This window comes from Carcharodon carcharias, chromosome 16 (genome assembly GCF_017639515.1).
Source record: "Carcharodon carcharias isolate sCarCar2 chromosome 16, sCarCar2.pri, whole genome shotgun sequence".
Lineage (NCBI taxonomy): Eukaryota > Metazoa > Chordata > Chondrichthyes > Lamniformes > Lamnidae > Carcharodon > Carcharodon carcharias.
In genome coordinates this window covers 26741955-26767894 of record NC_054482.1, presented here as the reverse complement: position 1 = coordinate 26767894, position 25940 = coordinate 26741955, and positions in this window count along the sequence as shown.

The following is a 25940-nucleotide window of genomic DNA, read 5'->3' as shown; positions in this document are numbered from 1 at the left end:
TACCACCTGCCATTACTGACCAGGAAACTCTCCCGCTCTTTCTGCCTACCGTCAGTCATATTGGAAGGATTAACAGACTGATGATCAACCTCTTTGGCCATGTTATGAACACGCCTTTCATGACCATTAAGCCCTGAAGTGGGACTTGAACCTGAAGCTTCTGGACCTGAGGTAGGGACACTATCACTGCACCACAAGACCTCCTTCCCAAACACATTAAGGATAAGAAAATGTTCTTATCTATCCAAGCACTTCGTTATGGTACTCAACCCCTCCCAGTATAGAATCCTAATGTACTATGCCTGTAGATCTGGAACAGGGGAACTAGTCAGCCAAGATTTCTGTCTATCATATTCCAATTGGGAGACTGTTGCATCTGGTCAAGGATATTGATCTCTGCCCATCAAGTTTCTATCCTGCAGAAGCGACTACATTGCAGGCAAACACAATCAACTCCAACTCAATGGACCCCTATGTCAGATGGGCAAACTGTTCAAATGGCCAAGGCCCCAGGTTTTCTGTTTAATCTGTAATCAGATCCAATTCACAGCCCAAGTAACCCAAGTGGTAAATTGAGATATGGGGTGGAATCATCCCAGATTTGCACTAAGTGCGGTAGGGTGTGGGAAAAACAATGTTTTACATGCCGGCCGCAATGGCGGCTTCTCACACCATATCATGCCAAACCCACCGCATTAACTATGCATTCTCGGGAAATACACCTTTTTGATGGCGGGCACAACCATGTCCATGAGAATCCACCAGCATGCCATGGCCGTTCCTCCAATGTGCCATTGGTGTCGGGCTCCAGCATCTTCTGCTCCTCGGGTGTCTGCAATGTGAGCAAGGTCCTGGCGGTAAGTCCCGACTTCTGCACGTCACAGTTGTCCGACGTGTTCTGCACCGGTGTGCAATCACATTGATATGGGCGGACGGTCCAGCAAGGTGGGAGGGGAGGGGAGGGGGGTGGGATGATTCCAGCGGGCTGGCCTTATAATGATATGCAGATGTATTACAATGAGGTTTCCAATGCCTGATGGCGGGAAATGCGGCCCGCCGACCACAGACTAAGCGGACGATTGCAAACTGGTTTCATTGTGAAACCGATTTCTGGCCTTCTGGCCGTATTGTCCGCTCATGCCACCGAGCACGCCCGATGCCGGCGGGCACAGAAAATTCCGCCCATGTTTGATTCTTTTGCTCAGGATGGAAGTCATCAGGTATTCCTCGAGAGGTCAAGGTGCTCCATGTTCTTAGTAATGCATGCTGACTCGTCCCTTTTGTTTGAGTGGCACCCCCAGTACTTCCTAGATTATACAGGCGCCAACATCAAAGCTTTTAGAGACTCTTTACAAACTTATAACTCTGGCATTTTTCTGTTTTAGTCCCAATCCCTGTCATGTCCTTTCTTTATTTATAGTCAGGAGGGAGGTGCAGGCCTGTTTTTTCACTCCACTTACCCAAGGGGCCATAATCACAATTGAGGTCAACTAAAACCTATTGTGATGCGTCCATGCCCTTGAATCAATGGCTCATCTGAGAACTGTCTCAACCATCACACATCTGGTCAACAGGCTTCACTGGTGAACGAACTAAAACTTTCAGCAAGCCCCAAGTGGTCCCCTAACAGCCTCCGGGTTGTAAACAGTGTAAACCTGATACTCCCTTTGGTTAGGGGGATGTTACGGTACCAAGGACCATTTGAAGCTGCCAAGACATCTCTCTGCTGACACCATAAAGCATGTATTCATGGATGGCTGCATGCTGTTTCTTATGTAGGTTTTCAGACAGAGCTTGGTCAGTAAGCAGAGTTTTACTGCAGGAAATATTGATAGTGCCATTGTCACATATACTATGCCCTCAGCAGAATGGGAAGCCAAAAAGTCAGAGCTATGCAGGAGGCAACATGGACCTGTATTGGCTAAACTGCTAGAGGTTCAGGAGAAAGATCAGGATGAGACTGAAACCAAGCTTCAGCCAAGGATTATACAAATGTATACAGAGATAGAAAGAATATAAATTAAAAAGTGCCTTTCATAACCTCAAAGTTCTTCTCAGCCAATTAGGTATATTTTTGAAGGGTAGTCGATGTTGTAATGCGCAACCAATTTGCTCATAGCCAGATTCCACAAACAACAATGAGATAAAGGACCGAATCATCTGCAATAGTGATGTCAACTGAGAGATAAATATGGACTCCTCTGCTCTTTATCCAAATCATGCCATTTGTGCCCACCTTAAAGGTCAGACGGGGCCTTAGTTTAGCAGCTCATTAAGAAAGACAGCACTTCTGACAATGCAACATTTAGCTAGTACTGCACCAAAGTATCAGCCTGGATCATGTGCTCAGAGCTTCAACCCTCAACCTCTTGATTCAGAGGTGAGGGCATGACCACTGATTTAAGGCTGCCACATGTGTTAAGATACAGATCAACACTTACACAGAACATATATAGGAAAACAGGCGGATACAAGAACTGACATAGACTGATGCAGGCAAATGCTAAGATAGATAATAAAAATAGACAGACACACACATGAACGTCGACAAACCCAACATACAGTTAGTCAGAGAGGATGTTCATGAGGTTTCCTGGTACAGGCTCGATGAATTTACCCAGTGAATAGCTGAATCACATAAAGGGATGGCCAATCTGCTCATAGCTGGGCTGCTAGACTTTGATGGGAGGGGATAATCAGCCAGAATTCCTGCTCCTAATTGTTATTCAATGACCCCCTACTAGAGGTGCTTGTTGTGTTGATACTCGGTGAAGGAAGGATGGAGATCACCTGTCATACCTCCTGTGGTCAAATGCTCTGCATTCACTGTCCAGATTTATAAATGAATAATGGTTCCTTGGTGAGGTACCCCAGTGCTCCTAGAACTACACACAATCAAGCAGTGGGACAGGCAAGAAAGAGCATCAAGGAGTTCAAGATGAAGGGAAATTGGCAGAACAAATTGGTCAGGAAGAAACAGATTTACAGACAGATACACAAACACAGAGATGCATACACATGCAACACCCAGAGAGATACATACACACCCAGAGAGATACACACACACACACACACACACAAAAAGAGAGACACACACGCATGAACATCCAGAGACACACATACATGCACAGAGAAAGATGCACACATAGCTAGTTCAGCAGGATTACAAATGCAAAGCTAAGTGGATAAACAGACGGACAGGTAAATTAACAGGGTAACAGGAACCAGGCATAAACATAGATAGAAATACTGAACAGGCAAATAGGCGGACAAACTTTCACACATATATATATATACACAGTTACAATGAGAAAAAGGGAGAAAAACATAGAATTCAGAGAATAGAGAGATAGACAGACATCAAGAGAGCTACTCTGATTTTAAAACTGTTAAACAATTCTACTCTCGTAAGACATGTGTACTTGCATTATTGTACTAAAAATCTGGATATATTCATTCATATAAGCATTCTGTGCATCTGGATGTATGTGGAGAAATATACTTTTATAGATATATATATATATTTATAATCACATACACAAATAACAGGGAAGTTACTGCAATGTCTCTATTTAGAAATCTTTAAATAAAATTTATTAAGAATCTTCTATCTAGTATTTTTTCAGTGATGTTAAACTCCAGTTTCTGAAAAGACTACTTGGTAGATTCTGAACTGACAGACTAGACGAATTACTGTCCAGAGGCCTGTACTGGATTATTAACCCCCTGCGGGTTAGAGAACTCTAGGGCAGGTGATTAAAGCCACTTTAGAAACACATCATCTTGTGTTACACACACTGGCAAAATCCCAGTGGGCAAGAGATAAATGGCTAAATGACAGGACCCCTTCATCAGGACACGGGCCAGGGAAATGCTTGTGGGTTTTTTTTTCCAACTTGTTTTCATATACCTACCCCCCACTGTGCTGCTAACATCCCCTGCCAGAGGTGAACTCACACTGATGGATTCCAAAAGATCTCTCTGCTCAATCGAATGCAAAAGTGAAGTCTAGTAAACGAGAACTCCTGCCATATAGAGCAGCCTTTTCTACCCTTTCCACAATGCTGATGTTTGTTGGAAATGTTCCTGTTGACAAGATCACAAGCTTGTAAAGGTCAGTCAGTCGGACACTTCGTTTCACGGTTCAAACTTCTATTTGTGCGAGTTTGTTTACAGTTGAATTTCGTCCTCTCATATGAGCCTTAGGATCAGCAGGAGGCAATTCAGCCTGTTCTACCATCCAATTAGATCATGGCTGATCTGTACCTTAACTCTATTTACCCACCTTGGTTCCGTAACCCTTAATAATTGGACTTAAAAACAAACTACCAATCTCCTGGTACTTCCTGGCATCATCCCTGAACAACCTAGCTGTAACTTTAAGGTTAATCTCTTTGTTTCAGGCTCCCCCTTCACCAGAAGAAATAGTTTCTCTCTATCTACCCTCTGGAATCCTTAAATAGTGTGTTTTTATTTGCCCTTGCCCAAGAGGGAAATCAAAGTGGGCATACAGCTTGTTCCCAAATCTTCATCAATGAGCCTTGAGACAGAGCAGGCACGTCTCCCTCCCCCACCAAGGGGATATGGGGCAATGGCGGGTAATTGGAGCTAAGGTACAGATCTAACTGAATGGCAGAACAAACTCAGGGGGATGGCCAATCTCCCATTTATGCTCAGAGGGAAATGTCTCAGTCTGTAACCACTACCTCAGGGATGGGCACAGGTCAGCTGGGTAGTGTGGGCCTCAAGCATTTGGCTGCGCTTCTCATGGCATTGAGGTTTAGTGCTGTAATACTCTGCCCCACACTACCCCACCCTGCCAGTCAGACAGCATTGCCAGCTGTTTGTTTTTCTACCAGGTTCAGAGGGCAGGAGGGAGGAAGGGGTGGGGGGTTGGGGGGCGGGCTTCATGGCTCAAGTTCTTTTATTGACTTTGATCATGATGAAAGCTATACCCACATCATAAGATGAAGCTTCATGAAGAAGAAAACAGGGTGTTTAAACATATGTGCAGACAGTAAGTCTGCCCCAGACCGTGGCTAGCTCTTTCAAAGAGCTGACACAGACCCACAGCCTCCTTCAGTGTTGATTCTATGATTCCAGTATATTCATTGACCAGGCTGTCTGGTCTGAGACTGGATTGGTGGCCACCTACCACACAGAAATACAATGCATTGCTGGGTGTCAGTCCAGGTAGCATTGGGCCTGGTTGCAGGAAAAGTGTCTATTAATGGATACCAGCCACCCATCTCCTTTACAGCAACTCAGTTCCCTTCCCACCCTGGTTTCTGTCCATTTTCATCTAGCTTCAGGATCCCTAGAGCCACTGCTGTAAACTCTGAAAATGCTTCACCGTGAGGCCTTCCTGCAAGGAGAGATGGCCAATCTGTCAGGGACCAATTCAGGCCACATTACCAACTCTAAGGCCAGGCCTGTCCAAACAGTATTCCCCTGCAAAGAAACTACACACCAGAGCATTAGTGGGTAGCACTTTTACCTGAGAGTCTGATGGAGGGGTTCACACTCCATCCCAGAGACTTGAGCACATAATCCAGGCTTACACTTCAGTGCAGTTCTGAGAGAGGGCTGAACTGCCCCATCTTTCAGATGAGAATTTAAACCGAGGCTCTGTCTACCCTTTCAGGTGAATGAAAAAGATCCCATGGCACCTTTTGAAGATGATCAGGGGCATTCCACTTAGTGTCAAGGCCAATATTTCATCCGTCAACTAACATCACTAAAAGATAGAGGATATCTGGTTATTATATGCTCATTGCTATTTGTGGGAGCCTGCTGTGTGCAAATTGGCTGCTGTCTTTCCTGCATTCCAACAGTGTCCTAGTCACTTCATTGGCTGTCGAGCTATGTTAGAGGTTCCTAAGGTTGTGAAAGGAGCTCAAGAAATGTAAGTTTTTCTTTAACTCATCTCAGTCTAGAAAGTAAACGACTTTCATATCTGTCACTGATAAAAATGACCACAGCTTTCTGTTTATAAACGTGTTTGTGATTTTGGCCACAGCCTCAAACCTAACATTTGTCCAGGGTCAGCAAATGGCAGGATTTTATTTTCCAACTAAGTTAAACATAATTAATTGGCTGTGAGGTATATGAGACCACCTGTGGCTGTGAAAAGTACTATATAAATATGCAATCTTTCTTTTCTTCTTGACATGTCTGCAGTCTTTGGCACAGTTGACCACACCATCCCTCTCCAGTGCCACTCCACTGTCATCCAGCTGGGTGGGACTGCACTCACCTGGCTCCAATCTTATTTAGCTAATCATAACCAGAGTATTGCAATGGTTTCTCTTCCTGCTTCTACACTGTTACTTCTGGTGTTCCCCCATGGATCTATACTTGGCTCCCTCCTAATTCTTATTTACATGTTGACCCTTGGCAACATCTTCTGAAAGCACAGCATTAGTTTTCACATGCACACTGGCAACACCCAGTTCTACCTCACACCATCCCTTTCGATCCTCCACTGTTTCTAAATTATCAGACTGTTTATCTGACATCCAGTACTGGATGAGCAGAAATTTCCTCCAATTAAATATTGGGAAGTCATTGTTTTCGGTCCCTGCTCCAACCTCTGTTCCCTAGCTACTGACCCTATCCTTCCCTGTAGCAACAGTGAGACTAAACCAGACTCTTCACAACCCTGGTATCATATTTATCCCCAAGATGAGTTTCTGGTCGTACATTTGCACCATCACGAACTCACAAGGGGACCGAACTCTGGCAGTGCAATGGCACGTGGCAACACCAAGGAATGGCATGAAGGAATGCCACCACTGACCCTATCCTCCTTCTGAGTTTCCACACTCCCTGCTGCCCCCAGTACAAAAATCACTACAGAAGGGGGGGAAAAAACACATCAGAGCTGGTTTTGACTGCAGACAAGGGTATAACACTGCCAATATCAGCTCGGCCGCCCAATAAACTTCCATTGGCTTCAAAGAAAACCGAAATCGGGAGGTGTATTGTGTGTTTTACGATATTGTTTGGAGTCAAATTTTCCATCACTGTTTCTACACATCAGTTTACAAAAGTTCCCGGCTTACTTGACACCCGCCTTCCGTCTGAGGATAGAAGGATGGGAGATAAAGCGCATTGAAAAGGGAGGGGAAAATCAAGAACCTGATATGTACACGAACAATTACTCAGCATTGTTTGTCTTGCATAAGCCATCGCTCTGCAGTGTTTCCTTCCAGATGTTAAAGTCAAGTAAACATTACTTCAAAATCACACTTTAAAACATAGAGCACAGGTCTTCACTGCCAAAACTACCTGTAAACACAAGAATACTCGGCCCCCGCTGAACAAATAACAAACATCATGTGGAGAGGTTACTGCCACAAATATGGGGAAAACGATCCCACCGACTGAAAGTTCCCACTCATCAAGCCATCAGTCTGACCAAGCTATCCCACTGTCCAAGGATTATACTGAGCAGCTTTTGCTACATGGATGGACATTAGCAGGTGACAGCATGGTTTTACAATAATGCTCTTTTTTCTCCCAATCATAATGAAATGCAGCAACGTCTCGTTCATACGTTACTGCTCAAATTGACACTACACTGAATAGAAGGATCCCACGTTTCGATGCTGTGCTGTGTTAGCTGATCTGAACCTGGGAGAATGGGGCTGGATGGGGGGGTAGGTAGTAGGATGGATAGCCTCACTTCAATTTAGGAAGAGGAAAGGCAAGTGCATTCCCTGTTCTTGGAAATTATTCAGTGAGCGCTGATTGACGCCTGGATATGTGCACTGGGTGAGAGCAGGGTCTTACAGAGCACCGAGGAGCTCCATGAACAAATAGTCTATGGGCACAGACTGACGAGGGGCTCTCAGATGTGGAATTGTCCATGGAGCCACACTCAAGGCCAGTCAGTACCTTTCGAACAGCAGAGCTGGGCCACTAAATGGGAAAGAGGAAAAGTGAAGAATAACTCAAAACAAAAACAAAAACAGAATTACCTGGAAAAACTCAGCAGGTCTGGCAGCATCGCAGATCTCTGCCGATGCTGCCAGACCTGCTGAGTTTTTCCAGGTAATTCTGTTTTTGTTTTTGTTTTGGATTTCCAGCATCCGCAGTTTTTTTGTTTTTATCTAAGAATAACTCAGGGCGTGTATGGCTGATTTGTGTTCTCACATCTTTAGCAGTGCGACTTCCTGCAAATGCCGTCACTGGTCCTGTAACTTCGAGAAGCATTAGATGATTTTGCTGTGAGCTTGGAAGTGAATTCCGACACTTAGATTGTAAATAATTCATCAGTTCCGCGGACAGGCATCTGTCAGGTGAAAGGGGAGGCGGAGAGGGGGAACTGAGCAAAGCTGTGCACACTCTTGAGTTCCTCTAAAAGCCATTAACGAGACAGAGAGAAGCGAGAGCAGATGAACTCTCAGCACTCCCTCATAACACTATGAACACTTCTTAGGATAATTATTTTGCATAGTTAATGATGGCCATTTAGCGGGTTGCAGACCTTGGAAAGGTGAACGCAAGGATGCGGTCAAGTAATGGGCTTGATGGGCCAAAGGAGTTTCTCATTTCATGTATTCTTAGTCAACTTTGAGCTTCAACATCCAAGTAAACGAGAAATAATGGTTAGAGAGCATCAGCACTTAAGTCCAAAACACAGAGTGTAGAGGAGGTTAGCCCAGAATATTACTTCAGAAGTAGGACAAGCTATCGAGGCTGGAGGAAATATAATTGAATTTGTGAATTGGGTCATCAGTCTGCAGTGCTGCTAACGAATGTGGAAGGGGAAACAACAGATATCTGTGACCAGACCTCTAGAAATGTTCTCTATGGATGTCCACCAGGTGGTGTGAGTTACCACCTAGCCTGCACGACACTGTCCAAGTGTACCTGCCCTTTTCTTACAGCTCAAGAGTTGAACCAAGTTGGATACCAAAACCACAGCCTCCCACTCTGGAGCGCAGAGCATCAGTGTCAGCTGTTCTGGACGAGGAAAGTCGGTGTTTCCTCCCAACATTGAATATTAATAATTCAGCTTTTTGGCACTGATTAAATAGGTATTTCAAAGAGCCAGCAAAGGCCCAATGGGCCAAAAAGCTTCCTTCTGTGCTGTAAGATTCAGTGACTATAGTTTACTCCCTGGAGCAGTGAATACAACATGGTCATTTAGTGTCAATTAATCTTGATAAGACTTCCCGACCATCAACGGACAGGAGTCTTTCATCGACAAGTCTCAACTTGTTCTGAATTCTTGAGGTGACCTGTTACACCATCCAATCTTTATAATCTTCATAACCCTGGATGAACCTGTATTACACAGAATCAGAATAGGCTTTGGGTTTCATAATCTTTTCACCTGGCTCTGTTCTGGGCAGTTGAAAACAGGAGTTTCTTTTAAAATATTTTATTACACTTTGTCTTCATCACAGTGAAGGGCATCAATGACAACATCAAATATCTCCAACGCAGCAACAGCACGGGATTAGATACAGAGTAAACTCACTCTACACTGCCCCATCAAACACTCCCAGGGCAGGTACAGCACAGGGTTAGATACAGAATAAAGCTCACTCTACACTGCCCCATCAAACACTCCCAGGACAGGTACAGCACAGGGTTAGACACAGAGTAAACTCACTCTACACTGCCCCATCAAACACTCCCAGGGCAGGTACAGCACAGGGTTAGATACAGAATAAAGCTCACTCTACACTGCCCCATCAAACACTCCCAGGACAGGTACAGCACGGGGTTAGATACAGAGTAAACTCCCTCTACACTGTCCCATCAAACACTCCCCAGGTACAGCACGGGGTTAGATACAGAGTAAACTCCCTCTACACTGTCCCATCAAACAATCCCAGGACAGGTACAGCACAGGGTTAGATACAGAGTAAACTCCCTCTACACTGCCCCATCAAACACTCCCAGGACAGGTACAACATGGGGTTAGATACAGAGTAAACTCCCTCTACACTGCCCCATCAAACACTCCCAGGACAGGTACAGCACAGGATTAAATACAAAGTAAACTCCCTCTACACTGCCCCATCAAACACTCCCAGGGCAGGTACAGCACGGGGTTAGATACAGAATAAACTCCCTCTACACTGCCCCATCAAACACTCCCAGGGCAGATACAGCACGGGGTTAGATATTGAGTAAAGCTCCCTCTGCACTGTCCCATCAAACACTCCCAGGACAGGTACAGCATGGGGTTCGATACAGAATAAAGCTCACTCTACACTGTCCCCATCAAACACTCCCAGGGCAGGTACAGCATGGGGTTAGATACAGATTAAATTCCCTCTACACTGTCCCATCAAACATTCCCAGGACAGGTAGAGCACGGGGTTAGATACAGAGTAAAACTCCCTCCACACTGTCCCCATCAAACACTCCCAGGACAGGTACAGCATGGGGTTAGATACAGAGTAAAGCTCCCTTCACGCCGTCCCCATCAAACACTCCCAGGGCAGGTACAGCACAAGGTTAGAGACAGAGTAAAGCTCCCTCTACACTGTCCCCATCAAACACTCCCAAGGCAAGTACAGCATGGGGTTAGATACAGAGTAAAGCTCCCTCTACATTGTGCCCTCAAACACCCCCAAGGGCTGACACACTAATCAGATAATATATAAAGCTAATATATTATGTCCAGTTAAGGTCTCTCAGCCCCAATTTAAAAAGAGTTACCTGATAGTCAGTAATGTGATATTTTTCCATTTTTCACACCAGTCACCTTGTCACTTCTCTGATCGAGACTGCCAAGTATTGCCAAATACCGTCCAAAATTATGTGACCACGGATTCTATCCCCGAATTATTTATGGACGTACTGAACTTTTAAGTAAGAAATCTGTTTTTTCAAAAAGGGACATACAAGCAAAAGCTGGTTGAGACCATAAAGTGACTACTTGCTGGAAAATTCCTATGTGGATGACTTGACCAACTAGTTCAGAGAGAACAGAATGTCGCACCTAAAGGTTGTGACACAGCCTACTTCAGACAGAGGCACTTCAAAGGAAAAGATACAATGTAAACTGAATTGTAATCTCCTTTGGTTGCAGAGATAATGGAAAATTATCACCACCTCAGCTGAAAACACCCCCTGTTGAGTTATATCCCAGACTGTGAAAATGAACTGAGTTGAAAAGAAAACATATCTGAGTGAAAAAATACTTGTTTTTTCCCTTCCAGAAATACACAAGGAAAGGAGTTTTAAATAGCCAACTGTAACACTCATTCTCTGTGCTAGTCTGGTGTTCTGTTCTGGTGTGTGTGTGTGTGCTGTGAGGGTCACAGCTGAAGAACACCAACTAGGTATCCCTGTGTTTGCAGGTAAAAAACTCTCTTTGATTGCTGGAAGAAAGTCACAAGTCACCAAAGCTACAGTCAAAAAGGAAACAGGACAAGTCCTTTCAGCCAACCTGCAAAGCCGAGAATCTCCAACCCACTGCTCAACTGCCAAAGTCAGCAATACCGGAATCACCCCAATGGCCGCAACATTTCACCATCTACTCCTCATGGACAAGCCAAAGGACTGATTCATATACCTTTTTACCTTTTATTTTGGACTCAATTTCTCATTTCTAATCTGTGTGCATGTGTGTTGTGCTTTTATTATTTTTTTCTCTCGCGTTTAGTAACTAATAAATTCTCTCTTTCTTTGATTCAAGAAAGCCTGGTTAAATTGGCTCCTTTTAAAACATAAACACATTTGGACTGGGAAGAGGTATCCACGAGGGAAGGGATCCTTTTTAAATTAACCTTGTTGCAACCAACTGAGGGCGTTGAATAAAGGAAGGTGAACCAGTTCATCCCTCCCCACCCCATGGCATAACAATTTTGGGTACCTCGTCTGGGATCATAACAAATTGGGGGAGCTACGCCTGGGGACCGATCATAACAATCGGTATCTTTATTAGCAGTCATCAGCGCATGCAACACTGTCGATTTAGCAGGCTGGCCACCCATGCACATGTATTTGAAACTTTTTTGCAGAAATCAGCCATAAATCTAAGTACAATGTTGCTTCACTATAGAAGCAATATCTGGAATCATACAGCATAAGAGACAGCCATTGGGCTTATAGCTGTTCTTGGAAAAAGCTATCCAATTGGTCGCATTTCCCTGCTCTATCCACATAGCCCTGTAAAAGGTTTTTCTTTTCAGGTATATACATGCAATACTCTTTTGGAACTTACTACTAAATCCGCTTCCAACATTCTTTCAGGCAGTGCTCTCCAGACCACAATAATTCGCTACATAAAAAACATGGTCATCTCCCTTCTGGTTCTTTTGCTTACTACCATAACTCTATGTCCTCTGCTTATCACCCCTTCTGTCAATAGAAACAGTTTCTTCTTATTTACTCTATCAAAGCCTCCCATGATTTTGAACACCTCGATTAAATCTCCCCTTAACTCCGACTGCTCTAAGGAGAACAATCTATCTTCAACACTCTCGCCATATTGCAGAAGTCCCTCACTCCTGGTCCTCTGCACCTTCTAAAAGGCCTTGACATTAAAAATGCATTGAACAGGTTTTTAAACCAGTGAAGAAAACTTCAGCCTGTGAGCCAGGAACCCATCAGCGCCCAAGCAAAGCAACTCAGTGTCTTGATAGTCACATGTAAGCAGCAATTTACTGGATGTAGATGGCCTTTTTATACATTGCAACAGCTTTTAGTGCTGTAATGTCAGTCACAAGTCCTATCACAGTGTGAAGTGCACAGCAGGACAGAACACAAGGACCCCTCACATGTCTGACCTAAGTTTAATTTACTTTTTGTTAAACTCTTCATTAACTAAATCCACAATCATTCTAAAAATTTGGTTGGGAGGAAACTTGCCACAAATATTAAATAATAGAAATTTTCAGAGATGTCTGGCAATCGAAGAGCCCTGAGTTAGCTTGCATAAGCTGCAGTGCCATAGTAAAGGGATTTGTTCCACTAGTTACTCATGAAAGAACAGAGATCTCAAACAGCCGGACAAGTAAATACAGCTCCAAGGGAGGGCTCTGGAGTCAAAGGCTGGGCCAGCAGCTGAGAAGGAACCATGTCAGGCCTGCCTCACAAAAAGCTGAAATAAAGCCTGAGGTCTTGCAAACCAGGCCCAAGTTCTTAATCTCTCCCTCAGTTATACATCAACCCTGGCCGGGACCAAGAATAAGTAAGTAACTGTTGAACTAGCATTAGCCTCAGGCACTTGGGGCTACCAATGCTTACTCAATTACTCTGAAGAAAGCAAGGATTTTGTAAGGAGAGCTGCTGGGTCTTTGTCTCTGGACGTGGTCATAGTACATGTCCAGTACAGAGCCTCTGACACACCAATGACTTTCACTGGAATCTCAAGGGCAGCATTAATCATCTTTAAATTGGCTGTTGTATTTAACTTTGCTGAACTACCAAGTAATCCTCTCTTGGAAAGTAAGTTCCCTTCCAACACTGGATATTCAATTTCTGTTGAATATATAAATTGTTGTTTGCTCTGAACACGGCAATGGATTCACTGTTGACATCCCAGAGCCTCCCTGATGGGTAAAGTCTGCCTCTTTAGTGTGCTGAGGTTGGCAGCATTTTAGTTGAATCTCACAACCGTAAGGAAAGAACTGTGGATTTTCACAAAGGCAACAATTTTAGGACTGTTTTTCCTAAATTATCAGCCATCTCCAAGGCCAAAATTTGGACTTTATAATTGGGCCTTCAATTAGGAAGGGAGGAGAGAGGACACTCCAACCTTGGTTCAAGGAGAGAGAAATATGTGACTTAAGGTGGATCACTCTCTTACTGCACAGTGATAGCAATGAGTAGGACAGCACAAATGCAAAGGAACAATTGAGAGAAAAGGCAAAACAAGGAGGAAAATTGTCTAAATATTGAAGGATACCATTTTTGCCCAATTTCCTCATGTCTGCATCTTGCAGGTGTGACCAGGCCATACTCAGGATTGGGACCTTGACTGATTTTTGTCCACCTCTCCAACTCACTGACCCTAAAGCCAAAAGCAGCCCTTCCATTACTACACCCTGGCTTGAAGTCCAGGAATATTCTGGCTGTACAGCTCTCTTACACTGCCTCATTTACATTAAAGCACAAGAAAGAAATTTGCATACAATTTGATAGTACCGATGAGTCATGTCAACAGAAGAACATACACTGCTTTCCCCCATCCATGGCGCCTCTCCCCTCGACCTCACGAACCTCTTTCAGCCCTATGCTCCATTTTTCAGCCTCTGACTGCTGTTATCCTGCTTCACCAGTGGAAACAGAGGCTTTAGTCATTGACCCTCAGCAATGTGGAATTCCCTTCTCAAATGTCACAGCATACCCCACCACATTTTCAAAGGCCTCAAAATCCCATTCCTCTTAAACTCCTGCTTAGTGGCTAGCCCTACTCTTTGCAAAGTTTTGCTCTATTAGAGCTCCTTATAAGAGTGCAGGTGTCAAAACCTATTGGCACAGTCTTCTTAAACTAGCTGACACTTTTGCCTGGGCTGAAGGGGTTGGATTATTTTAATACTGATGGTTTCAATCCAGAGACATAAAGATGTGGTTCAGGAGTATTTGTGCCAGTTCGGATCATTGTGGTGTAAAGTAAGAAATGTTCTCTCCCAACTCCCAGTAGTTTGAGAACTACCCTTTATAGACCAGAATTTGCAAGAACCCATTTCAACAATGCCTTGAGAATGTTGCACATTCATTGATTTGTTAGTTTACTAGGGTTTGCAGTTTATCTGGCTTCTTGATGGGTTCTGTGTCTATATTCGGTGTCACTTCACCCAGATTCTGAAGGAGAGAATTGGACCAAACCCAAGGGGACTGGCAAAAGAGAGAAAGCCTTGCATTTACATTTTTCATGACCTCAGAATGTCCCAGTGTACTTGGTATCCAATGTAGGGCTCTTGAAGTGCAGTCACTGTTGTAATGAAGGAAGTGCAGCAGCCAGATTTTGCACAGCAAGATCCCACAAACATTAATGAAACAAATGATCAGAATGTCGGCTCTTTTAGGCTATGGTTGAGAGATAAATATTGGCCAGGTCACTCAATAGAACTCCCCTGCTCTTCAAAATATAGTGCCATGGGATCTTTTACATCTACCTGAGAGGGCAGACAGGGCTTCGACTTAATGTCTCATCTGAAATAAACCATCTCCAACTGCATAGCACTTCCTCAGTAGTGCAATTGAATATCAGCCTGGGTTATGTGCTCAAATCTTTCATTTTTGCCCCTACTTAAAAACACAAGAGCATTGATAGAGTTGTCATCAGAAGGCACAGTGTTTCACATGTATGCTGATGACACCTGCTCTACCTCACCACCACCTCTCTCGACGCCTCCACTGTTGTTAACTTATCAGACTGCTTATCCCACATCCAGTACTGGATGTGCAGGAATTTCCTCCAATTAAATATGGGGAAGACTAAAATCATTGTTTTCAGTCTCCGCTCCAAACTCCATTCCCTAACAACTGACTCTATCCCTCTTCCTGACAACAGTGTGCAATTAAGCCAGTCTGTTCAAAACCTTGGTGTCATATTTGATTCCACGATGTGCTTCCAACCTCATATTCGTGTCATAACTAAGATGCTTATTTCCCCCTTGATAACATCACCTAACTTCATCCTGTCTCAGTTCATCTGTGGCTGAAACCCTGATTCATGCCTTTGTTACCTGTAGATTCAGCTCTTCAAACACATTCCTAGCTGCTATCCCACATTCTACCCTTCCACAAACTAGAGGTCATCCAAAGCTCTGCTGCCCGAATCTTAATTCACAACAAGTCCCATTCCCCCATCGCCCTCTGTTCACTGACCTACATTGGCTCCTGGTCAAGCTACATTTTGATTTTAAAATTCTCATTCTTGTTTTCAAAAACAAAAAAGGGCCTCGCCCCTCTCCATCTCCTTTATCCCCAGAACCCTCTGAGATATCCACACTCCTCTAATTCCTGCCTCTTGTGCATTCCCAATTTTAAATCGCTCTTCCATTGGTGGCCATGCCTTCAGCTATCTAGGCCCTAAGTTCTGGAATTTCCTCCCTACACCTCTCCAACTCGTTTTCCTCCTTTTAAGGCACTCCTTCAAATCAACCTCTATGGCAATGCTTTCAGTCATCTGACCTAATATCTCTTGTGGCTCTGTGTCATACTTTACTTTATACTACTCCTGTACCTTAGGAACATAGGAGTAGGAGTAGGCCATTCGGCCCTTCAAGCCTGATCCGCCATTCAACTAGATCATGGCTGATCTTTTATCCCAACATCTTTTTCCTGCATTATCCCCATATCCATTGATATCTTCATTATCTAGAAACCTTGTAGTGTTTCATTACATGGAAGACACTATATAAATATAAGTCATTGTTGTCTCAGAAGAAACCAATGGTTGGAATTCAGAGCACTAATATTTTGAATGATGATTATTACTGGCACAACGAAAGTATTCATTAAGCTGTGCCTCTCTCTTCTGTCCAGAGAAAATTGGTTACCAACATGCCTGCTTGCCTCTGTGTGTTTTGGCCAGTACAAGTCAGCATGTATGTATATTTGCAAACATTCTGGGACTGCTAAATCACCAAATAATCCTGCTGGAGAAGATGCTAAGTCCAGGACCCTCCATGGGTACTTGCTTTTCCTTTTCCTCTTTGGCAACACTTAAAGGGCTCAGATGGCCATGTTTCCGGCACTTTGCCATGGTGAAAGAAAGTGCTGGAACTCGCCTGATCGGCTCAAGGTGCTAATCTCTTTACTTCACTAGCAAACAGAGGGAGTTCATCACATGCCAACTTCTTCCCCCCAACACTTCAGCTCTGACTCTGCTTTCTAGAAGAAGAGATAAAGCATTTAGTTTGCATTTTTTTGGGGCATGGTTGGGGAGTGAGGGGTAGTGAGGCAGGGTGAGAGGCTCAGCTGATGTGGAAAAGAGGGCTTTCCAGCTTTCCATTGATTTAGAAGCCCTCATTCATTAGCTCTACACCTCCTAATATATTTTTTCTCTTTCTCCAGTGCAAACATTGCTCACTTCAAAAGTTTCTATGTGGATTTTCTTCCCCTAAAATTTCTTAAAGCCTCTCCATCATTGCTCCTCTTTGCAAGCAACTAGGAAACCTGTGATGAAGGGATTATCTTATGAGGAAAGGATGAAGAGATTAGACCTGTATCTATTGGAGTTTAGAAGATTGAGAGGTGATCTCATTGAAACATATAAGATCCTGAATGACTTGACAGGGTGGATGCTGAAAGGATCTTTCCCCTGGTGGGAGATATTAGAACTAGGGAACAGAGCTTAAAAATAAGGGGTCTCCCATTTAAGACGGAGATTAAGAGAATTTTTTCTCTCAGATGATCATTAGTCTGTGGAATTCTCTTCCCCAGAGAGCAGTGGAGGCAGGGCCATGGAATATTTTTAAAGTCAAGTGAGATAGATTCTTGATTAACAAGGGAGCCAAAGGTTATCGGAGGTAGACAGCAAATTGAATTAAGGCTATAATCAGATCAGTCACGATCTTATCAAATGGCAGAGCAGGCTTGAGGGGCCGAATGGCCTATTCCTACTCCTAATTTGTACGTTCTTATTTTCTTATGAGAGCATCAGCACTGGTGCCTGAACAGGAGAGTCTTTTAGATGAGGCGTTAAGCTGTCTGCTCTCTTGAGTCAATGTAAAAGATCCCCTGACACTATTTTTTTAAAAAGGGGTTTTCCCCTGTGACCTGGCCAAAACTTATCCCTCAACAAAGTTAGTTAAAAAAAAACAGATGATTTGGCCATTATCACAGTGCTGTTTGTGGGAACTTGCTGTACACAAACTGCCCTGTTTCCTACATTACAACAGTGGCTGCACTCAAAAGTATTTCATTGGGTAGAACCACTTTTGGACACCCAAAGAGCGTGCAAGGCGCTACGGAAATGCAATCTCTTTTTTATTGTTTACTTGTGCAACCTTCCTCGTTCACTTGTTGCCCTCTGGTATCTGTTTATAATGAAGTAATGCACTGCACTGCAATAAGCGGAGAGATACAGTGACCACTTTTCAAAAAATACTTGGTTGGCTATGAAGGTCTTTGGGATGTCCTGAGCAATGGTCCACCTAAGCTGTGCGGAAACCTGAAACCTCTCCAGCCCCTCCTCAGGCTGTACACAAGTCGGTATCATTAAATTACCACACACATGCATCCGTGCAAAAGAATTTAAAGGAACACACACTTAAGAAATTGTCTGCGCTCAAAAAATATCACAGGGAACTTTGGTTCTGAGCTCCTGAAAGGCACCATAAAAATGCAAGTCTTTATTTTACACATAAATCCACCAACTTGGTCTTCTAATGATAGTTGGAACAAATTATAATGCGTTAGCAGAAGGGCAGATACCACCTCATTAAAAAGTCCACAACATTTAAAGCAATTGGCATTGCTGATGCAGTAATGGCCTCCTTCCCTGTCCCCTCCCCCTCACCCCTAGGGTTCAGGTGAAGGTACAGAGTGACCTGCTGCTGATTTCTACCATTTAGTCTTTCAGTTACTTCTGTTGTGTGAAGAGACACCAGCCAGGGAGATCTCTAGCTTGTGAATGGTAACCTTGGGTAGTAATATCTGGCCTTCATAAACTTCCTGAGTGTAATGAAATCACTGCTGCCTGCCACTTTCCAATCAATTGGTTGCCCCCCGCCCCCACCCAAGAGAAGCATTTCAAGTGCCATAAATCACACTTAACGCTTCCTATTTATCAATTAAATCCTCCTAAAAAGCGTCTTGTGATTGATAAAGCCAACTATTTCTTGTCTGTTTTTGTGTTTTCAAGGCTTCAATGGTAAAACAAAGCCTCCCAGCATTCCAGGAATTCAACACAGAATTTACAACAGGCCATTTGGCCCAGTCAGTCTCTGCCAGCATTTTACAATCCACATAAGCAGTTAGTCCTAAGCACAATTACCTGCCCTGTTCCCATGCCTATCAACTCCTTTTCCTTCATCCACCTATCCAAACTGATTTCCAATGTTGACATTCTTTCTTCCCCAATCACCAACTCTGGCAGTGAATTTAAGAATTTTTCCTGCGCTCTGTTCTAAATCCCCCACATTTAATCTTGTATCTATGGCTCCTCGATCTAGACAGAGGAAACAGTCAGCTTCCATCTACTTTATGGCATCCTTTCATCATCAAGACACTTACACCATATCACCCCATAATTTCCCTTATTCTAAAGAAAATAGCCACCATTTTCAAGCCTTTGCATTTGTACTTCCTCAAACCTGTCAGCATTTGAATTATTCAAGAATGTATTCCCTCTAAAGCCAAAATATCCTCCCTATATATGGAAGCCAATACTGTACTCAGTTCTTTAATTGAGATTTTATATAGGCTCAATATTAACCCTGTTTTCATGCTCTACTGTTTTCTATAAAACCTTGAACTCTCTAAGTTTTAGCTATAACCTCATCGATCTAAGTGACTACATTTAATATCTTGCGATCCTGTAAAATCTCTCTGCTCTTTCAAAAAAACAGCCTACATTCATCTAGAGTATAATTACTGCTACGTTTTAACCAGACTGTATCAGTACACATGCATATGACAGATGTTATGAGAGTAATACAATTGCGAATCAGGCTCAATTTAGAAAGTTCAGAAGGGAATTGGAAAAGCAAATATGAGAAGCAAAGAGAGAGTATGAGAAGACACTGGCAGCTAATATAAAAGGCAACCAAAAGTCTCCTGTAGGAATATAAATAGTAAAAGGGCGATAAAAGGAGAAGTGACGATTTACGTATGCAGGCAGGGGACACAGCTGAAGTATTAAATGAGCACTTTGCATCTGTACTTACCAAGGGATAAGATGCTGCCCAAGTCATGGTGAAACAGAAGGTAGTTGAGACACTTGATGGGTTTAATGTTGATAAGGAGGAGGTGTTGGGTAGGCTGTTTGTACTTAAAGTTGACAAAATGCCAGGATCAGAGTAGATGCATCCAACTGAGCAAAGTAGGGGTGGAAATTTCAGAGGCACTGACCATAATTTTCCAATCCTTCTTAGATACACAGGTGGCACCATAGGAGTGGAGAATTGCTAATGGTTACACCCTTGTTAACAAATAGAGTGGCCAGGATAAATCTAATAACTCCAGACCAGTCAGTTTACTCTCGATGGGGGAGGAATTTTAAGAAATGATAATTTGGAACAAAATTGAGACACTTGGGCAAATGCGGGTTAATTAAGGAAAGCCAGCAATGATTTGTTAAGGGTAAATTGTGTTTAATTAACTTGCTTGAATTTTCTAATAAGGTAACAGAGAAGGTCGATGAGAGTGGTGCTGTTGATGTGTTGTACATGGACACAACAGATCTGTGAACAAAGTTAGAGCTCGTGGAATGAAAAGGACAGTGGCAAAAATGGAAACAAAATTAGCTGAGTGACAGAAAAAAGAGAGTAGTGGTGAATGGTCATTTTCAGACCTGAGGGTGGTTTATTGTCGGGGTTCCTCAATGATCAATGTTCGGACCCCTGCTTTTCTTTATATAAACTAATGACCTAGACTTGAATGCACAAGGCACAATTTCAAAATTTGTGGATGAACTATGAGGAAGATAGTGTTAAACTTCAAAAGAACATAGGTTGGTGGACGAATGGGTGGGCAAGTGGCAAATGAAGAATCCTCAGAAGTGTGAAGTAATTCATTTTGGAAGGAAGAATGTGGAGATGCAATGCAAAATAAAGGGTACAATTCTAAAGTAGGTGCAGAAGCAGAGAGACCTAGAGATGTCTGTGCACAAATCATTGAAGGAAGCAGACTGGTTGAGAGCGCAGTGTTAGTTGGTAAAGCTGAGTTATTTAAAAATCCCAGAGGGAAACTTAAAATTATAAGTTATGACAGTTGTTTAAAGTGTTATGTTTGAGATGCAACTCTAAATTCAGGAATCAGACCACCAGTTCGAGGTTTTACATTAAACTAAATGAAACATTTTATTAACTTACACAGGAAATATATATACACATGGCTACAAATCAATACTATCATAGCTTTTAACAAATTCCCAAACTAATTTCCATTAAGGCAACAGCAACCCATAGACTTAACCAGACACCAGACAAAGCATTTTCATCTTAAAAATTCAAAATGAGGGTCATTTTACTTTGGTTCCTGTGGAGCCAGTTGGAGAATTACAGCTGCCTTTTGATCTCACGTTGCCTCTGCTCTGCACACCCAAAAACTGCTAAAGTTCGACCTACCACTGCCCATTGAATGTTAATTCTCACTGAATCAACAACCTCTGAACTAAACCTCTCTAACAATAAAACCCCTTTCATAGTACCAATTTTATTAGTAATATAAACATATTGTTTGGTGGCTGCTAGATAGGTGTCAGTTTTCAACCCACTTCTTAAATGCTTTATTCAAGAAAACGCAAATGCACTCTACCTCTCTGTTTACATCTCAAAACTAGTGCATATCAAAGCACCCAGACTAGCTGGCTTTAATCCAATTAAGACACACCCGCAGACTAAATCTTATTTTAAAAGAAAAATATTTTCCAATAATATTATATACATTAATAGCTTCATGACACGCAGTTAAAAAAAACTTACAGAATCCTGGAATTTATAGATTTGAACAAGGAAGCGAGGAAGTTATGATAAGCCTGTATAAAACACTGGTTCTGCCTCATTTGCATTATTGCCTCCAGTTCTGGGCACCACACCGTAGGAAGGATGTGAAGACTCTAGAGAGGGTTCAGAATGATTCACGAGAATGGTTCCAGTAATGAGGAACTTCAGTTATTTGGATAGGTTGGAGAAGCTGGGGCTATTCTCCTTGGAGAAGTGAAAGTTGAAAGGAGGTTTGATAGAAGTATTCAAAATCATGAGGAGTTTGGACAGAGTAGATTAGGAGAAACTGTTCCCATTGCTGGAAGGATCGAGAACCCAAGGATAGTCATTTAGTGATTCGCCAAAGAAGCAATGGAGACATGAGGAAAATCTTTTTCACATAGCAAATGGTTAGGATTTGGAATGTACTGCCGAGAGTGTGGTTTTCAAAAGAGAATTGGATCACTATCTGAAGAGGAAAAGTTGCATGGTACGGGGTAAAGCTGGGAGAATGGGGCCAGGTGATCTGCTGACATAATGGGCTGAATGGCTTCCTACTGGGCTGTAAATATTCTATGATCCTACATGTTCAGAGCCAAATTTCACCTGCCACTTTTTTATTTTAGCTAATTTCTCACATTGTAATGATATCCCATTACAGCTTCTTTTGTTCAAGAATTCACTTTGACACCATTCCCTCTAGACCAATATCCAACTCAGAATACTCACAACAACCTCCCAATATACAGCATGCAGGCACAAAGCAGTTTTAACTACTCAGTCGCCCCGAACAACACAGTTCCCAATTAACAGCCGGCCAATAGACTACCAATGGTGAACAGACAATTATCTATTAACTGGCCTGCAGGTACACAAGTTAAAATCTAAGCACAAATTTAAGTCATCGTATGGTAACATAGTCGCTTAGTGTGGATTAAAGTCTTGGCAGCCTAATTTTTGGGCTTAAAATTGAATGTTAACTAAATCCCCTTGATTTAGAGCAGCATTACTCACTAACAGTGCTTAGGCCACAATCTCAACCTCCAAATTCCAATTTCTCTCACCACTGCAAACTTCTGAGTCCCTCTATTTTATCAATACTACTGCAATGTTGTTTCTCTGGGCATACAACATGAGAATCAGGGACAATACTGTCTTACATCACCTTGATAATCAGGGACAACATTGTCCTAACAAAAGAAACGTAAAATCTGTTTCTCTTCACAGGTGCTGCCTAACCTGCTGGGTATTCCCAGCACTTTTTTTTTATTTCTGATTTAGAGCAACTACAGTACTTTGCTTTTGCATTACTGTAACAAAGCACCATGTGAATCAGTGATAACACTGTCCTCCAGCACATGGAGAATCAGGGACAACACTGCCGGGTAGCACAATGCAAATCCAGGATACTATTACCCTCCAGCACTGGGAGAAACACTCAAAAGGACTTAAATCAAATAAGGTCGGTTATTAAAAGAAGAGAGAAATAAAAATAAAACCGCTTATAGATTTAAATGGCACTAATTAGTCTACCTGGCAATATATAATGTATTTTTCTTAAACTAAACTCAGCAATTAAAATTCTCTCGCAATGCAATGCCCAAATATGTTCTAAGTAATTGGTCTTACAATCCTCTACCACAGAGAGCTGTGCTTGCTCACTCATTGAGTATATTCAAGACTGAGATCATTAGGTCTTTGGGCATTAAGTGATTTAAGGGATATGGAGGTGTGCCTTAAAACTCAAGAAATGCAAAAATGTCAGGACCAATGGGAGATGACATTCAATGCCAGAAAAAGCTATGTCATGTGCATCACCAACAAAAAAGATCCATCAATAGATAGTTTCAAGTTCTGTAATCAAATTCTCCAACAAATAGATACACAGCCATACCTGGGGTTCATCTTAAAAAACAATCTTCAATGGGGATTCCACATTCAGCAGATAACATGCAAAGCAAAGAGGATTCTTGGATTTTGGTATTGCAACAAAAATATCAGAGGTACAGCTTACCAAACATTTGTTCACTAGGATGACCCTGAGTATGGAGGGATTTTCTTATGGGGAGAGGTTGAGTAGGTTGGGCCTGTACTCATTGGAGTTTAGAAGAATGAGAGGCGATCTTATTGACAAATGTAAGATTCTTAGGGGGCTTGACAGGGTGGGTGTTGAGAGGTTGTTTTCCCTTGTGGGAGAGTCTAGGACCAGAGGGCATAATCTCAGAGTAAGGGATCACCCATTTAAGACAGAGATGAGGAGGAATTTCTTCTTTCAGAGGGTAGTGAATCTGTGAAATTCTTTACCACAAAGGGCTGTAGAGACTGGGTCGTTAAGTATATTCAAGGCTGAGATAGACAGATTTTTAATCAGCAAGGGAATCAAGGGGAATAGGCAGGAAAGTGGAGTTGAGGATTATCAGATTAGCCATGATCTCATTGAATGGTGGAGCAGACTCGATGGGCCGAATGGCCTACTTCTGCTCCTATGTCTTAAGGTCTTATTTGTTTGTCCAATCCTAGAGTATGCGAGTTGTGTGTGGGATCCTTATATTGTAAGAGATGTAAACAATATTGAAGCGATCCAAAGATTCTGCACAACTCAGTGAGAGAAATAAACCAGTGTCACATCCTTGATCAAAGATTTGGAATGGGAATCGCTACAGCAAAGGAGGGAGAAAAATAGACTGACCATCTTCAATAAAATATGGAAAGGACTGGTGGGCATTGACAGAAACACAAGGCAGCAATCCACACAAACTACAAAGACCATTTGTTTCCAAGACAGTGTATCAACAATCTTGCTTCCCAAGGACAATCCCACAATGGAACAAGCTGCCAAAGGAAATAGTCACAGCCCCATCACTGTAAATCTTTAAGACCCATTTATAGTCTCAGCCCCATCACTTAAAATCTTCAAGACCCATTTTTAGATTATTTCCATTTAAACATTTTCATTATCAAGACTAACACTCCAGCAGGTCGTGCCTGGTTTAGTTAGCACTATCCATATAAATCTTGGCAGAATGCAGATAAAAGTGCGGAATGGTCCCAGATTTGCACTAAGTGCAGTAGCAGGCATGAAAGAAGTCATTTTATCTGCTGGCCACAATGGCGGGCATTCACGGCGCATCATAAGACCATAAGACATAGGAGCAGAAATTAGGCCATTCGGCCCATCGAGTCTGCTCTGCCATTCAATCCCGGCTGATAAGTTTCTCAATCCCATTCTCTTTCTTTTTTTTTCTTCAAAGCATCGTCCCCTTCCTGGCACCTCCCGCCTCATTAATAACGCATTCATGAGAAACACTCCGGGATCACTAGCGGGCGGGCTCAGATTTGCCCGCCCCGCTGTGACCTCAGTGCTTCCTCGCTCCAGGCACCATATTTAAAGCGCACCAGAATGCATGCCTACTTCATGCCTACAGACCAGGACTGTTCCAGGTGACAGGTGGTCCTGAATGCAAAGAAGATGGCAGCCCCAAATTTAGCGGCGCCTCTATTGGGCACTTTCTGGATGCAGTGGAAGGCCGCTGCGATGTCCTCTTCCCTCACTCTGGCCGCAGGGGGTTCACCAGAGTCACCAACCGGCTCGGGAGGCAGCGGCAGCAGCGGTCAGTGTACCAGAGGATAGAGGAGGTTGGCCATCCAGTCCAGGAAGAGGATGAATGTTCTCATGCGTTCCGCCATTGTAAGTCAACCACCTCATCACTCTCAACTCACACACTCACAAATCCATCACACATCCACAGGGATCTCACACCTCAAGGGACAACACCACTAACTCTCACACACACCTTCACATCTCCATCAGGCTCATACCCTCTGGAGCTTACATCCTCATCCCTGTCCATGTCTCCGCTCACCACACAAACATTCCACGCAGCGCCATGTGTCCTGCTCACACTCTCTCCATCTGTTTTCATTCAGGAGAAGCTGGCTTACAACAGCAGGGAGTGGTCCCAGATTGGGGTGGGGAGATGAAGTAGCTCACATTAGGCCCCTCACTCACTTTGAGGATTGTGAAATTGTGCTGACTGGCATGGACGTGGACCTTGACTGTGGCGACAGTGAGGTCAGCGGCAAACACCCAAGTGAGGCTCCTACACCACATCCTCCCTCTCCGTGAGTGCTCTCTCTCCTGCTTTTGACTCTGCTGCCATGCACTAATTATCTCTACTTTGGTTCACAGGGAGCTCTGCTAAGTGACCAATACCCTCAGCCAGCCAATCCCTCAGCTCCATTCAGGTCCTCACCTCCAGCCAAGAGGACACCTCCATTGAAGAGCTGAAAATAAGCAACCTGGAAGACCCATCACAGAGCTTACCCACATCCTCCACCAGCACAGAGACCCACGCCTCGGTGGGACCT